We start from the raw sequence: 12,644 nt of genomic DNA on the forward strand, positions 1-12,644 counted from the left end.
AGACCTTCTTCTTCTTTCCTATCTTGGTTGCAGTCAGGTTCCCCAGATCCTGCCCAGCCTATATATGAACTATAGTATACATTAGCTAATAAAAACATTAGTAATATCTTGCAAGCAGCAAAATTAAAGACCTGACTGTCAACAAGCTGTTTAGTAGAACAACTTATTATTCACAAAATACTTTTTAATAGTTTGACCTAATTTATTCAGACAGTTTCTTAGTGAAATTCAGGAAATAAGTTTTAGTTCCAAAATTCTTCATTTCCAATACTTCTCACTCTAAAAACAGTCCGGCACCAAATTTAGAGAAATCTTGTAGATAGCAACCTATTTTTCACAAGTGCTGGGAAATTTTTTATCCCTTCAGCACCCTGCTGAGTTGCAAATATTCCCAGGGGGTTAGTAAACTCTCAGCTACTGCTCCAATGTATAGAAATTAAACCTTCCATCATCTGGTTTTTATATTTGGAAAATGTCAACTATACTTCCTATCACATATATTGTTGCTTCAATGCACTGAGCCTTCTGTGAATTTTAAAACATATAACTCAGCTCTCAAGCATTTCTTTTGTAAATATTGATAATGGTTTCAAGTTCTTTATTAAATAACTTTTTAATGAGGTTGAGGACAAAGAACTATTTTTTCACAGTCTCATGAAGATAAGAATCATAACATATCCTTCTGTACCATGGAACACATGCTTCTCAATACCTCATTGTGCAGTGGAGGTTTTCCCACTTTTTAAAAGTTTACTTTGACGAAAAATGCAATTAGAAGTAGTAAAATTTAAAGTAGGTTCCAGTGAAATTTCTGAAATTGCTTGCAACTCTGACAGCCATGCACACTGGTGTATTAGGATAGAAGTATCAGAAAGCTCCCTTACATGTTTGATCAGAAAAGAGCCCTACAACTACCTTTTAATAATACACAGGCTATGTTATCTAAGCAATATTTATTATCTATATCTTCAGCAGAATGCATATCTATACACTAAGAACCATAGACAATAAAATATTATGGAGGAGTTCACTAGGGGATGTTTCTTGGGAGAGGTTTTTAATCAGTTTACAGGAATGGTCAAAGGACTGAACAGGAGTTTCCTTTTCTGTGCAGGCTGTAAACAGCTTATGATAGGTAGCCAATGGGAAGTTTTTAGTGTGGCTTAGAAAATATTAACTTGTAGGAGTTCTGACCTCTGTCTCCAAGATGGGGCTCAGAGGGCTAATGTTTACTAGGAGGTATCTGGCTCTCTAGGAAACTGCAAAATTTCAATGGAAGTTATTTCCCTTTTACAGATTTCAATAATGAGTCTGAATATGTAGCCATACATTAAAACAAATATTCTATACAACTCATTTTCTCTATTATACATAAGTGTTTATCTTTTGAACTGGAAAATGTTGCCTCAGGCATGAAATATTCCAGCCAGCTGCACTTTGCTGAAATACGCTGTAGATTCTGTAGCTTGCTTTTCCATTCAACACTTAAAAGCATTTGAATATGCTAAGCTGAATTAAAAGCCAACTAGGAGCATATTATTAGTCCCCTGGTATCAACCATTTTTCTCACATATTCCATAGAAGCCTTTCAGTGCTAATAATAATATTTCCCTATACTAGTTTTATTGACAGCTTGAAACATTAATGAAGATCCATTTGAAACGTAAATGGTCAGTCTTCCGTGCACATTTATTTATAGGATCCATGCACTGAGTCTTTAAGCTGTGATGGTAAATGGAAGCCTAGATACATACAAGAAGCTTGAATTTATGTATTCTTTAAGGGCAAGAGTGTGACTTTCTCACTGCCCTGAGCTGCGCTGCCACAGGAAGAGCCCCAGAGGCATCCTGACAGAGACACTCTGACCTGTAGCTCCTTCATTGCTTCTTCCCTGCTTCTAGCCAAGGACAGCAGTAAGTAATCTGTGCTTGACCACTACTTGTTCAGCTGTGCCTTCCTGGAATAGAGGGTGAAGGTAAAACCCCACAGACCTCTTTTGTGGGGGACAGGGAGTGGGGTGAAACAAGCCAGAAAGAAACCTCTGCTTATGCCTATGTGCCTTAACTCAAGATCCTGATAGGCCATGCAGAGACTAAAGGGAAGTCCACGCACCTTTTCACCTCCTTATTCATACAGTTGGCCTCATTCAAGTAACCAGGGCTGTTTGTAGAAGGATTGCTGTTGGGGTCTGAAGTCCTCAAGTGTGACGTTTTTTTGGAGGCAGCTTCCTGTTGCAGAATAACATCTTGTAAGAAAGAAAGAATTTTGTATTACATAAAAATGAAGTGCAATCCCATTGTTTTGTTTCTTCAGCCTGAAGGACATCTCTCTTAAGTGAGTGTGAAAGAAGGCCCCTTAGGGATGGAAAGGAGCTTCTGTGGATGAGATGGGTAACTGGCTGAGTTCTTGTTGAACTGATTACTTTAATGCTACTGAGATTTGTTTGTGGCATTAAAAATATTTTGGTAGCTAGAGCCTTAGATAAGCATTATTTTGGTCTTTCATTTAAATATAAATATGTAATTTTTACTGAGCTGCGTGTTAAAAGAAACAACCAAGCTTCCACCTTTGTCATTCTGCCAACAAATGAGAAATGTCCCAGGTGAGCACCTGCAACTCTCATTAAAGTCCCTCTAACATGGCCTCCACCCAACAGTCTGCTTGCCACTCCTAAAAACCTTCTTATGATAGCCTTTCATTTTCCCACTGGATTTATTGCCTCAGAACATAGATTACTTGTCTTGCTATCTAGGATTTCCTTTCTTTTGAACAGAAACATAAAAACACAAAGAACATATAAATGCAAATAATGTGAAAATATTGTGTTTGATTCAAACCCATATGGTCCAAGTTACAGCTAAATGTCTGACCTTTACTTAGATTTGAAATGTGATACCTTGGCTGTGCAGATGATCATATTACATGGGAAAAGTTTGGAAGCTCTTGGAAAAACACTGGAATATTTTTGGCTTTTGCCACACACTTAATACTATGTTTTTTTAATGTACTGATTTAGTGGATATTAATACTCAGCAATTCTGTGTGTTAAGATCCAGTATTTATTAAACTTACACTATTGATGATGATGATAATGCATACACTAAAAAATGTACTGTGCACTTAAGAGATAGTAAGTATGTGGAAGACAAGATGCTGCCCTTACTCTCTAAGAATTTGATTCTGCTCCTCCAGATGTTAGAGGAACTTTGCTTTGAATTTTGGAGGTGTCCTAAATATACATCTCTTATGATATGATTTGTAGAGTATACATATTTGCAAATTTTCAGTGATTTGAAATTGTCTCACATAAGTCCCTTGTAAAACCGTACAAAGCAATAAAATTTAATACATACATATACTTACTACATTAAAATGAATGGTTCCATTTCCAGATCACCTACCAACAGTGTGCTTAAGTGAAATTAGATCTCATGCAAGGTGAGTGACAGCAAACTGCTTCTTTAGCCACTGAACAAATACAACAAAGACAGCAGCAGCAGTTAAAATTTCAAACACTTAATCATAAATGCAATGTATGTGTCACAGTGCTGACCTGAAAGGCCCATTACTAGGGCTGAAGGGAACATTCTTTCTCCATGTTTGCTGAATCCCTGTCTTTTCTGGTGAGGATGACCACAAGTATGCTAAGTAAAAGCTAGTTTTGTGATGTGAATACTTGCTCTATAGGACATGCTTAGTAGCTCTGTAAGGAAGGCCCCCAAAGCAAATGATTTTTCCCTCCTTCTTTCATTGTAGAAGCCAGCAGAGTTTGGACTTCCACTTGCATCACAGCTAACCAAATTCAAATCAAAGAGGTGTCACAGGATGACAAACATATTTCACTCAGTCTTTTTATTCTCAATCATTCATTTGCTAGTTATCAGTTATATAGCCTCCTCCTCAGTGCTCCATTGAGTCACACACACAGACTCCTACAAGTGGTAAAATGTGTTAGTCAAGTCCAGGTACACAGCGTCAAAAATCACACCCAAACTTGTCCAGCAAGTCAATGCTTTATTTGTACTTGTATCTAATTTGCATTCCAGTTAAGTTTTTGAAGGCTCTGGCATTCCAGTATCTGAGTAAAGACACTTCTCCTGTAACAGTGAACAGAACAGAGGTGACAAAGTACTGTTGAGACTAAGGCTGTCAATTAATCACTATTATCGTGCACAATTAAACGCAAGAACCAACTGACATGTTTATTCTTTTAATGTTGTGACAGGGGCACATCTTGGGGCTCACTCTCACGTCAGCCCACCCACCAGTCTATGTAGGACAGTCTGCTCAGTCTTGCCTGCCATGACTATGCTGTTTCATAAACAGGTGAAAAATGGGGGAGGCTGCCCATTTTAATGCCCTGATCCTGGGGGGCACTGTCCACAGCTCCATACTGCCCCTACACAATGGCCCTTGCCTCACAGATGGCATCCAAAACAAGTTCTTAACCTTTGACCCAAAGCTGGCTTCACTATGTTTGAAGGCTTACTGGGGTCTTGGCCTCTGGCGAAGTTGCAACCTCAGGTGTCCATAGATTTACCGTGGCCTATCTGCCTCCTCCCTGGGGCTTCAACTTATGCCCTCCTTCTAGGGCCATCTACCTATACCCTCTCACTAGGGCCTTCCAGTTTATTATTACACATCCAGCTTAAGGCCAAGCCAAACTCAGTCTTGTGCTGGGCCTTTCACTGGGCTGACTGTGTACCACCCCCTTCTCACTGGAACCTCTTGTGAAGTGCCGAGCCTTCGTTTTCTCTATTCGGTCCGACCCGGGTGGACCCCTCTTGCTAGAGGGCGCTCTCACCTCCCGTGGTGCACCCGCTGAACTTGCCTGCCACGACTTTGATGTTATTCCGGTTCAGTATTATTCGTCTGGCGCGTGCACGTCCGGAAGTGAGACTCTGCGTATGTGGGTCCCCGGGGTCGCAGAGGGCTCCTCCACCCCTACACCCTTGCCCTGGCCTCCGGATTGTGGGGTCCCCCCTGGCCTCAATCGTACTCAGAGCAATTAATCCCTCTTCCCGCGGGATTCAGCTCGCCCAGTTGCCTCACTGGGCTGCCGTACTTTCTCCGGCGGAGTTCTGTTCTCGGGGCTCCTACGAGCCTAATTCCCCGCGGGGTGTCCCTCTTCCCCTGGGACTTCGGGAGAAGGACAAGTCTTCCCCCAGTAGGGTTGTCGTCCGCTCACCAGATGGGTGAGCTGTTCCCTCCTCATACCAGCTGCTCTGCCCCACGGTCTCCCCCGGCTTCAGAGGGGAACTGCTGGGCTGGGTCTTCCGCTGCCCCCGGCTCCGACCCGGTCCACTGCCGGGGTCTTACCCGTGCCCCAGAACGTGCGGGTCCGGTGCTGAGCAGATCGCCTCTGCCTGCTTCCGGTTCTGCCACCGCGCCCGTCTCGTGGACCGCCGGCCCTTTTAACGCTGTCTCTCAGCGATCCCAGCTGCAATCAATCAGTGAGTGCCCTGTCTCACCGGGAAAGGGCGGGTCCGACACAGCGGCTATCCCGCCGCTGCTTTCCCCGGGGTTCCTGGATTCTCGCGCTCCCGCACACCGCTAACACTCCACCCTCTCTCACCAGGCCTCTTTCATACTGCCCTACCTAGGGCCACTCTCAACCTGCCATTGCTTCCTCAGTGACCGCCCCCCCCCGGCCATTGGGCTTAACTACTCTCATTCCGACCAGTACACAGATAGCCCTTTGGGTCACTTGAGCTTCCCTACTCTACATGGCACTGGCCTTGTACCTTACAGTGGGTTGACTCTGCCCCTAGCCCCTTGCTGGGCCTTTCAGTCCCCCTTTCCAGGGGCCACTGGGGTCTTGGGCCCCGCTGTGGGACTCAGGTGTCACACTGACTTACCCAGCCCCTTCCAGTCCCCTTGCTGGAGCCACAATACTGCCCCAGTCTCTGGGGCCAACCAGGGTCTTACCCTCCCACGAGGCTCACATGTCACATAGACATACCTGGCCCCTTCCTGTCCCCTCACTGGGACTACTCTAACTATCTGCCCCCTTACTGGGGCTTCTGGGGTCTTACACGCCATAGGGCTTATGTGTCCAGAGACATACCTGGTCCCCATGCCTGTCCCCAGGTCTGGGTATCCCACCAGGGTGTGGGGGCTGGGGTTTTAAGGCACCCGTCCCCACCTTTTGCAGAAGAGGCAACTGGCCTGGCATTTCCAGGGAGCTCCCCAACCATGGGCAGCCCCACCAACCCATCCTTCCCCAATAGGGTGCAGTTTCACGTCATACCCAGGACAAGGAGGCTCCTGCCATCCCCATAGCTCCTGCCCTTACCTCCCAGGATGTTCTGAGCATCAGCTCAGCTGGATGTTGTTGTTCTGGCTGCTGCCCAACCCTGTGGGCCTGGATCTAAAATGGCTGCCTCATCAGGGCTGGCCCACACCTGTTAGCTGCCTGCTCAGTCTTAAAGTGGCAGACACCAAAGGTGCTCTAGTACCCACCTTCCCCCTTAAAATGGCTATCAGGCAGGGGTCTCCCTGCTGCTCACCATGCAGGCTTATCTGTCACCTGCAACAGCCCATTAAGTAGCAAGCACCCCGATGGTGATCTGCCAAAAACGTGCTAATTGCACACATGGTTTTGGAGCCCCCATGCCCGGGCTCCTCTCCACTGCCATCACCCCCACCTCCGGGCTGCACAGCGGGGCAGTGGTGGCAGTGCAGAGGAGCTGCAGGGGAGCCCCAGTGATCAATTTTTTAAATTGTTTGACAGCCCTAGTTGAGACACAATGAGATGGTGATAGGAGGGAGAGTTCTCTCTTGAATGTTCATACATAAACAGGGATATACCTAAGTCTCACTGAGGTGAAACAAAAATCACGGGCCATCCACTGCACAATAGCATTTTTGCTGCCTCTTCACGTCCGCTCCCCCTGCCACTAATTGACCAAGAGGGCTGCCCATTGTGTGGCCCACCCCTTGCCAATAATGGGCAGGCCTCTTGGCTAATCTGCAGTGGGGGAAGGGATGGCCACCATCTTTGCTGTTCTCATTCATGCTGGCAGCTCCGCCTCTCTCTTTCCCTGCCCAGCTGGCCCACTGGGGAGCCAGCATTTTATTTTTACTAAGTTTTTTTTCCTGGCAATTGCATGCTAAAATTGCAGGGATCACCATTTTTGTGGGGTTCGCAGAAACAACTTTATTCTGTGGTTTCCGCAAAAAATGTAAAAGTGCAAATAGGGTAGATATTGTACATAGAATTTTAATACACAGGCACAGCAGGGCTGTGGCCTGCCTAGGGGAACACATAGGGCCTCCAGTGCCCTCAGGTTCCCTGGTCTGTGCGCCCCACCCCAGGACACAAAATGTCCACAGTCTTTTATAGCCTGTAAACAGGGGCTGCTATAGAGACAGCCCAGCCCTGGAGCAGAAGAGGCTCCTAAGCTGCAGCCCTGGAGCAGGCCTCAGGCCATGCCCTAGTGGCTGGGCAGACTCAGGAGCAAAATTTGCTCCCAGGTCACATCTACATGTGCGTTAATGGGCAGTAACTGATTGTGCTTAAATTTGCTACCTAGCTTTGCAGGTAGCAAATTTAAGTGCGATTAAGGGTTTTTACTGTACAGTAAGTGCGCACTATTAAGTGCTTATTGTGCAGTAAACTAGGCAACTGCGCAGTAACATGTCTTGTGTAGACACACCCACTCAGTGTAAGATGGGAAGTAAGTCCAAGTTGCACATTTCCTAAGTGAATGCTCTAACCACTAAATAAAAGCTTGGTACCTTCTTTTGCCTTTTAAAGGAAAAAAAGTCACAAATGTCATCATGGCCTGATCCTGTAGCCACTGTGTTAAGCAGGCAGAAGTCAGGCACCTCAGTGTAGCTAGTGGATGGAATATCTAACTTCTGAATCCATGGCAGCAGAGATTGAAACCCAGGATTCCCTCTCGCTGGCCTACAAAGTCAGGGTTCCTCTCAGTTGCTTTTTATGACTGAGGTGTTAGAATCCACCTACATCCTGTCAGGTGCCTACAAGAATGACTTGGATTATTACCTCAAGCCTGCCTATGTCTTGTTTTAGATGCCCAAGGCTTACTGGATCTAATGTGCTGTGACCATATGACTTCCAACAGGTACCTGAATCACCACACACTGTATCTGAAAATGCTATGGATTTTTATGAAGGATCTTCAGATCTGCTGAGGAAGGGCCAAATCAGAGCAGATGTGTCAAGGAAAATAAATATGAGATGGGAAAAGGAGGCTAAAGGCCTTTTCTTACAAGTCATAACTTAGCTGTAACTGCACTGACCAGCTGTCTGTCCTGTCTTCTTTTTGTTGGATATGATTAATTCCCATTGTCTTCAGTGGAAATAACACATGCTCAGCAATGAAAGAACAGGACATCTAGAATCAGCAGTGTACCCATGTATTAAAATTTTATGTATAGAAAATTCTATGTATTCCTGCCTGGCAGCACCCCAGTGGCGCTGCTAGCCCCTGCTATGCCACGCAGCACCCATGGAAGTGCCATTGGGGCCAGCAGGCTGGTGAAGGCTACTGCAGGCTGCTGCAGCCCCTGCTCAGCCCTGTCAGTCCCACAGGGCTGCCTACAAGTTGCTTCTGGCAGCAGGGCCAGTGCCACCTGCTGCAGCGCACCCCAGCAACCTGCCCTGAGCCTACAGATGCTGCATGGCATAGCCTCTTCTATGTGGCTGACTGTCCCTTGCCATGCCCCTGTACTGGGTGTTGCTGGCAGCTGCCCAGGGCTGATGACACTGGGACAGGTATATGATGGGGGAGCAGTGATATATATGCCCATGCCTCTGCCTCTCAATCCTAAGCCACCACAAGCACCCCAGCCTACTGGTGCCCCTCACTCCTGACCCCCAGCCAGCCCCCTGCCCCCCCCCAGCCCTGCTGCCCACACAGCTCACATGCAAGCACACATACTCTCTTTGTCTCTGTGTCTCTCTCTCTTACCTGCAAACAGCTTTCCAGGGCCCATGCACAGAGCATGTGATCCCCCAACAGCCAATCACCTTGCCCCTCTGGTCCCAGCCCCAAGCAGCCAAGCTGGAAAAGCACAGGAAAACAGAGGCAGAGCAAAAACCCACACATTTGCTCACATTTTAAAAACCTGCCCAGACAGGAGGACAGGGGACCAAAAAAGAGGACATGTCTGGGAAAACCCAGACATATGGTAACCCTAGCCAGAAGGAGGCAGGCAACGTCATGGCACTCTAGAGTGATGCGGAGGTGCTGCACCAGTTTGAGAAGGGTGGGTGTTCCAACACCCATATTCTTGAGGCCATGTCAGGTGGGGTGCAGGAGTGAGGGCATGACTAGTTGCTGTGGCAGTGCTGCATCAAGGTCAAAGCTTTGTGGGCACAGTGGGTCACCAAGATCAAACACAATCATCAGTCTGACCGTGCCCACAAGACCATGCTCTTTATGCAGCAGCTGACCAGTATTTTGGTGCCCTAGGACCCAGGCTGCAACCGTGCAGTTTATACCAGCATGGGTTGCCTGCCCAAGCCCTTGCCCTGCCTTGCCCTGGCACTTCCAGTGACATAACACTGGAGGAGGGACCCTCGGGCATACAGCATCCCATCCCACCCAGCTTCCCACCTGCAGCCTCCACCAGCAGCTTGGAGAGCCCTGGTCAGTACCTGTCTTGACAGCTGAGCAGCCCCAGTCCCCACCATGAGCATGGGCAACTGGTGCTGCCTTAGTCGGGGGGCACGTGCTCCACCTGTGACCAGTCCCAGCGACCGGGGGGTCCCCCATGGGCCAATCTTGCTGCCCAGGGGGAGGGGTCCCCCTCATTGCTGATCCTGCAATGGCCAATCATTGTGGCTGATCACTGCAGCCACTTCTGGGAGTGGATGCGGCCGCTTCTGGGAGCAGCTGCAGCAATTGACCGGCACTTGCAGGAGAAGCACTGGCACTCCCACCTGCTCCCCCTCCCCATCACCTAAGCAGTGAGCACAGCCAGTCAGTAGGTTCACTAGCACTGTCAGGGGTGCACATGCACCCCCATGCACCCCCTATGTGTCACCACTGACCATAAAGAATGGCCGACCATGTCACTGGTGGCCACCAGCAGTGCCAGCTCCTCCCCAGAGGGACCCCCAGCTGGGTACCTGTACACTGTACCCCACATGCTAAGGACACTGGGCACAGCTGTACATCTTCACCAGCTCAGAGGACCCCGCCAAGCTGCCAGCCACACCAGCCCTAGACATGTAGTAAGCCCTACACTAGGGGAGGGTCCTCCCTTTCCCTGCCCCAGCTCCCACCTCTGCCCCCTCCCTGCCTAGCCCATTCACACTCTCCTGACCCCAGGTTCCCCCCAACAGCATGCAGAGAGGTGGCAGAGAGTGCAAAACTTTATGAGCAGCCCATGCCTCCACAGCTGGGTAGGCATAGGCCTCTCACACCCTAAGGAAGATGGTGATGTTGGTAGTGATGTCCTACTTGGCAGTAGGGGGCAGAGACATGTAGCACTGCCACAGGTAGCCCTCCAGGCAGCAGAAGAGGTTATGGGGCAGCCTGGGCTTGCCCCCCACACCGTCAAAACTCAGGGTCCCCAATCAGGGGCATAGGTGTACCCAGGGCATCATGAGGATCAGCAGCAGCAGGGCATAGTGGGTTGGGCACCCCTCAGCCTACACAAACAGCTCATCGCACACCACCTGGGCCACATGGAGCAGGGGCATGCTCAGAGTGCAGTGGCAGCATGGGGGCTAGCCCTGGGAGCAGGAGCACAGGGCACTGGTCATCACCACTGCCCGGGTCAGGAGCTGGGGCAGCCATAGCACAGGGAGGCAGACTGGCCATGGAGAAAACTACTGAATGCTGTCTCTGCACTTGCCATGCTCCTGAGTGAGGAAGAGGCTGGCCAGAGAGCAGAGTGGGGCTGGCTTTTAAAGAGGGCTGCTGGGTGCTAGCATCTGCAGCCAGAGCCTGGAGCTCTTTCTGGTGGCCACAGGGGCACACTGCAGGATTTCAGAGAACTGGAAGCAAATCTTCTCCCTAATCCTTGCATGTGTAGACACCTACCCCAAAATCCTTACTCAGCAGTAGCTTATTGAACAGTAAATATAGGCTGGAGTAAATGCATGCATAGACACACACCCAGTGAATTTAAATCCACATCTTCTTCCCCCAAAAGTTATTTCATTTAGCCCAAGAGAGCAGGATGTTTGCAACAACTTGGCAGCTGCAGGAAGTGGTGGCAGCAAGGGAAGGAGTGGCCACACCAGAAGCAGCAGCAGCCTACCTTCAGAGCAAGTTGTGCTAATTTGGCCATCCACTTGTAAAAGATTGCCAATCCTGGGTTAGGATATTCAAGTGTAGAAGGAAACCTGGGGTCCCAGTCCCTACTCCGTAGACTCTTTCTATATTTTACGTTATACCTTTCACTGGACAAGATGCAGAAAATTCTTGGAGGAGAATTCAGGCCTTCCCCTTCCTAGCTAACTACTCTAAGCACCAAACTACAAAGTAATTGGCTCAATTTCTGTCTCTGGCCCCATGAATAGGATCGCAGAGTTATAAGAATGTAGGGCTGGAAGGGACCTTACAAGGTCATCTAGTCCAGCCCTCTGCTCAGGGTAGGATCATCCCTGACTAAACCACACCAGCCAAGTGTCTGTCTAACCTGGTCTTGTAAAAGTCCAAGGACAGAGATTTTGCAACTTCTCTGGGTAGCTTGTTCCAATGCTTGACCACAGTCATAGTCAGAAAGTTTCTCCTAACTTCCAAATTTCTCCTAACTTCCTAAATTTCTCCTGCTGAAGTTTGAGGCCATTGCTCCTAATCCTGTCCCCTACAGTCATGGAGAAAAGCCCATCTCCATCCTCTCTGTAATCTCCCTTCAGGTATTTGAAGACTTATCAAATCCCTCCTTCAGACTTCTCTTCTCCTGACTAAATAACCTTACAGCCTTCCTCATAAATCATTTTTTCCCATTACTCTAATCATTTTTGTTGCTCTCTGTTGGACTCTTTCCAATCTATCTATATCCTTCTTGAAATGTGGAGCCCAAAACTGGACATACCAGTTAAGCCTCACCAGTCCTAAATAGTGTGGAGTAATCACTACCCTTGATTTGCAAGTAACACTTCTGTTGATACAACCCAGTATGCTGTTTTCCCTTTTTTTGCAAGAAGAGCGCACTATTGGCTCACATTCAGGTTATGGTCCACAGTAACCCTCAGGTCATTGGCGATGCATAGGGGGGGCACACAGGTGCACATGCATGCCCTGAGATTGACTGTGCCCCCCCTGAGCAGGGACTGGAACAGTTACCCCCCTTCTGGTCCCCCCTTAGACCCCAGGGGAGGCACACCTAGGCCAAGGGTTAGTGAGGAACTAGTTAGGGAACTTCTGGAAGGACTAGATGTATTCAAATCAGTTGGTCCGGACAATCTCCACCCTAGAGTACTGAGGGAATTGGCTGAGGTCATTGCAGGACCCCTGGCACGGCTTTACGAGCACTCGTGGTGCTCTGGTGTGGTGCCAGAGGACTGGAAGAGGGCCAATGTGGTTCCCATCTTCAAAAAGGGGAGGAAGCAGGACCCGGGAAACTATAAGCCAGTTAGTCTTACCTCTATCCTGGGCAAGATTTTGAGAAATTATTCTGGTGCATATCCATGAGGGGCCAGCAGGGGAGATTATGCT

At 48.3% G+C, this 12,644-nt stretch overlaps 1 long non-coding RNA gene across 1 annotated transcript in view; it reads left to right on the forward strand.

Annotated features, from left to right (window-relative positions):
* The first annotated feature begins 512 nt into the window (after positions 1-512).
* The window catches only part of LOC109296806, a 64,344-nt gene continuing 52,212 nt past the window's right edge, over positions 513-12,644 (forward strand). The window contains exon 1 of the long non-coding RNA XR_002097064.1: positions 513-1,913. This is a non-coding gene — a long non-coding RNA (uncharacterized LOC109296806). The remainder of the gene's footprint in view (positions 1,914-12,644) is intronic.

Source organism: Gavialis gangeticus, unplaced genomic scaffold (assembly GCF_001723915.1).
Source record: "Gavialis gangeticus isolate Ggan-Ray unplaced genomic scaffold, GavGan_comp1, whole genome shotgun sequence".
Lineage (NCBI taxonomy): Eukaryota > Metazoa > Chordata > Crocodylia > Gavialidae > Gavialis > Gavialis gangeticus.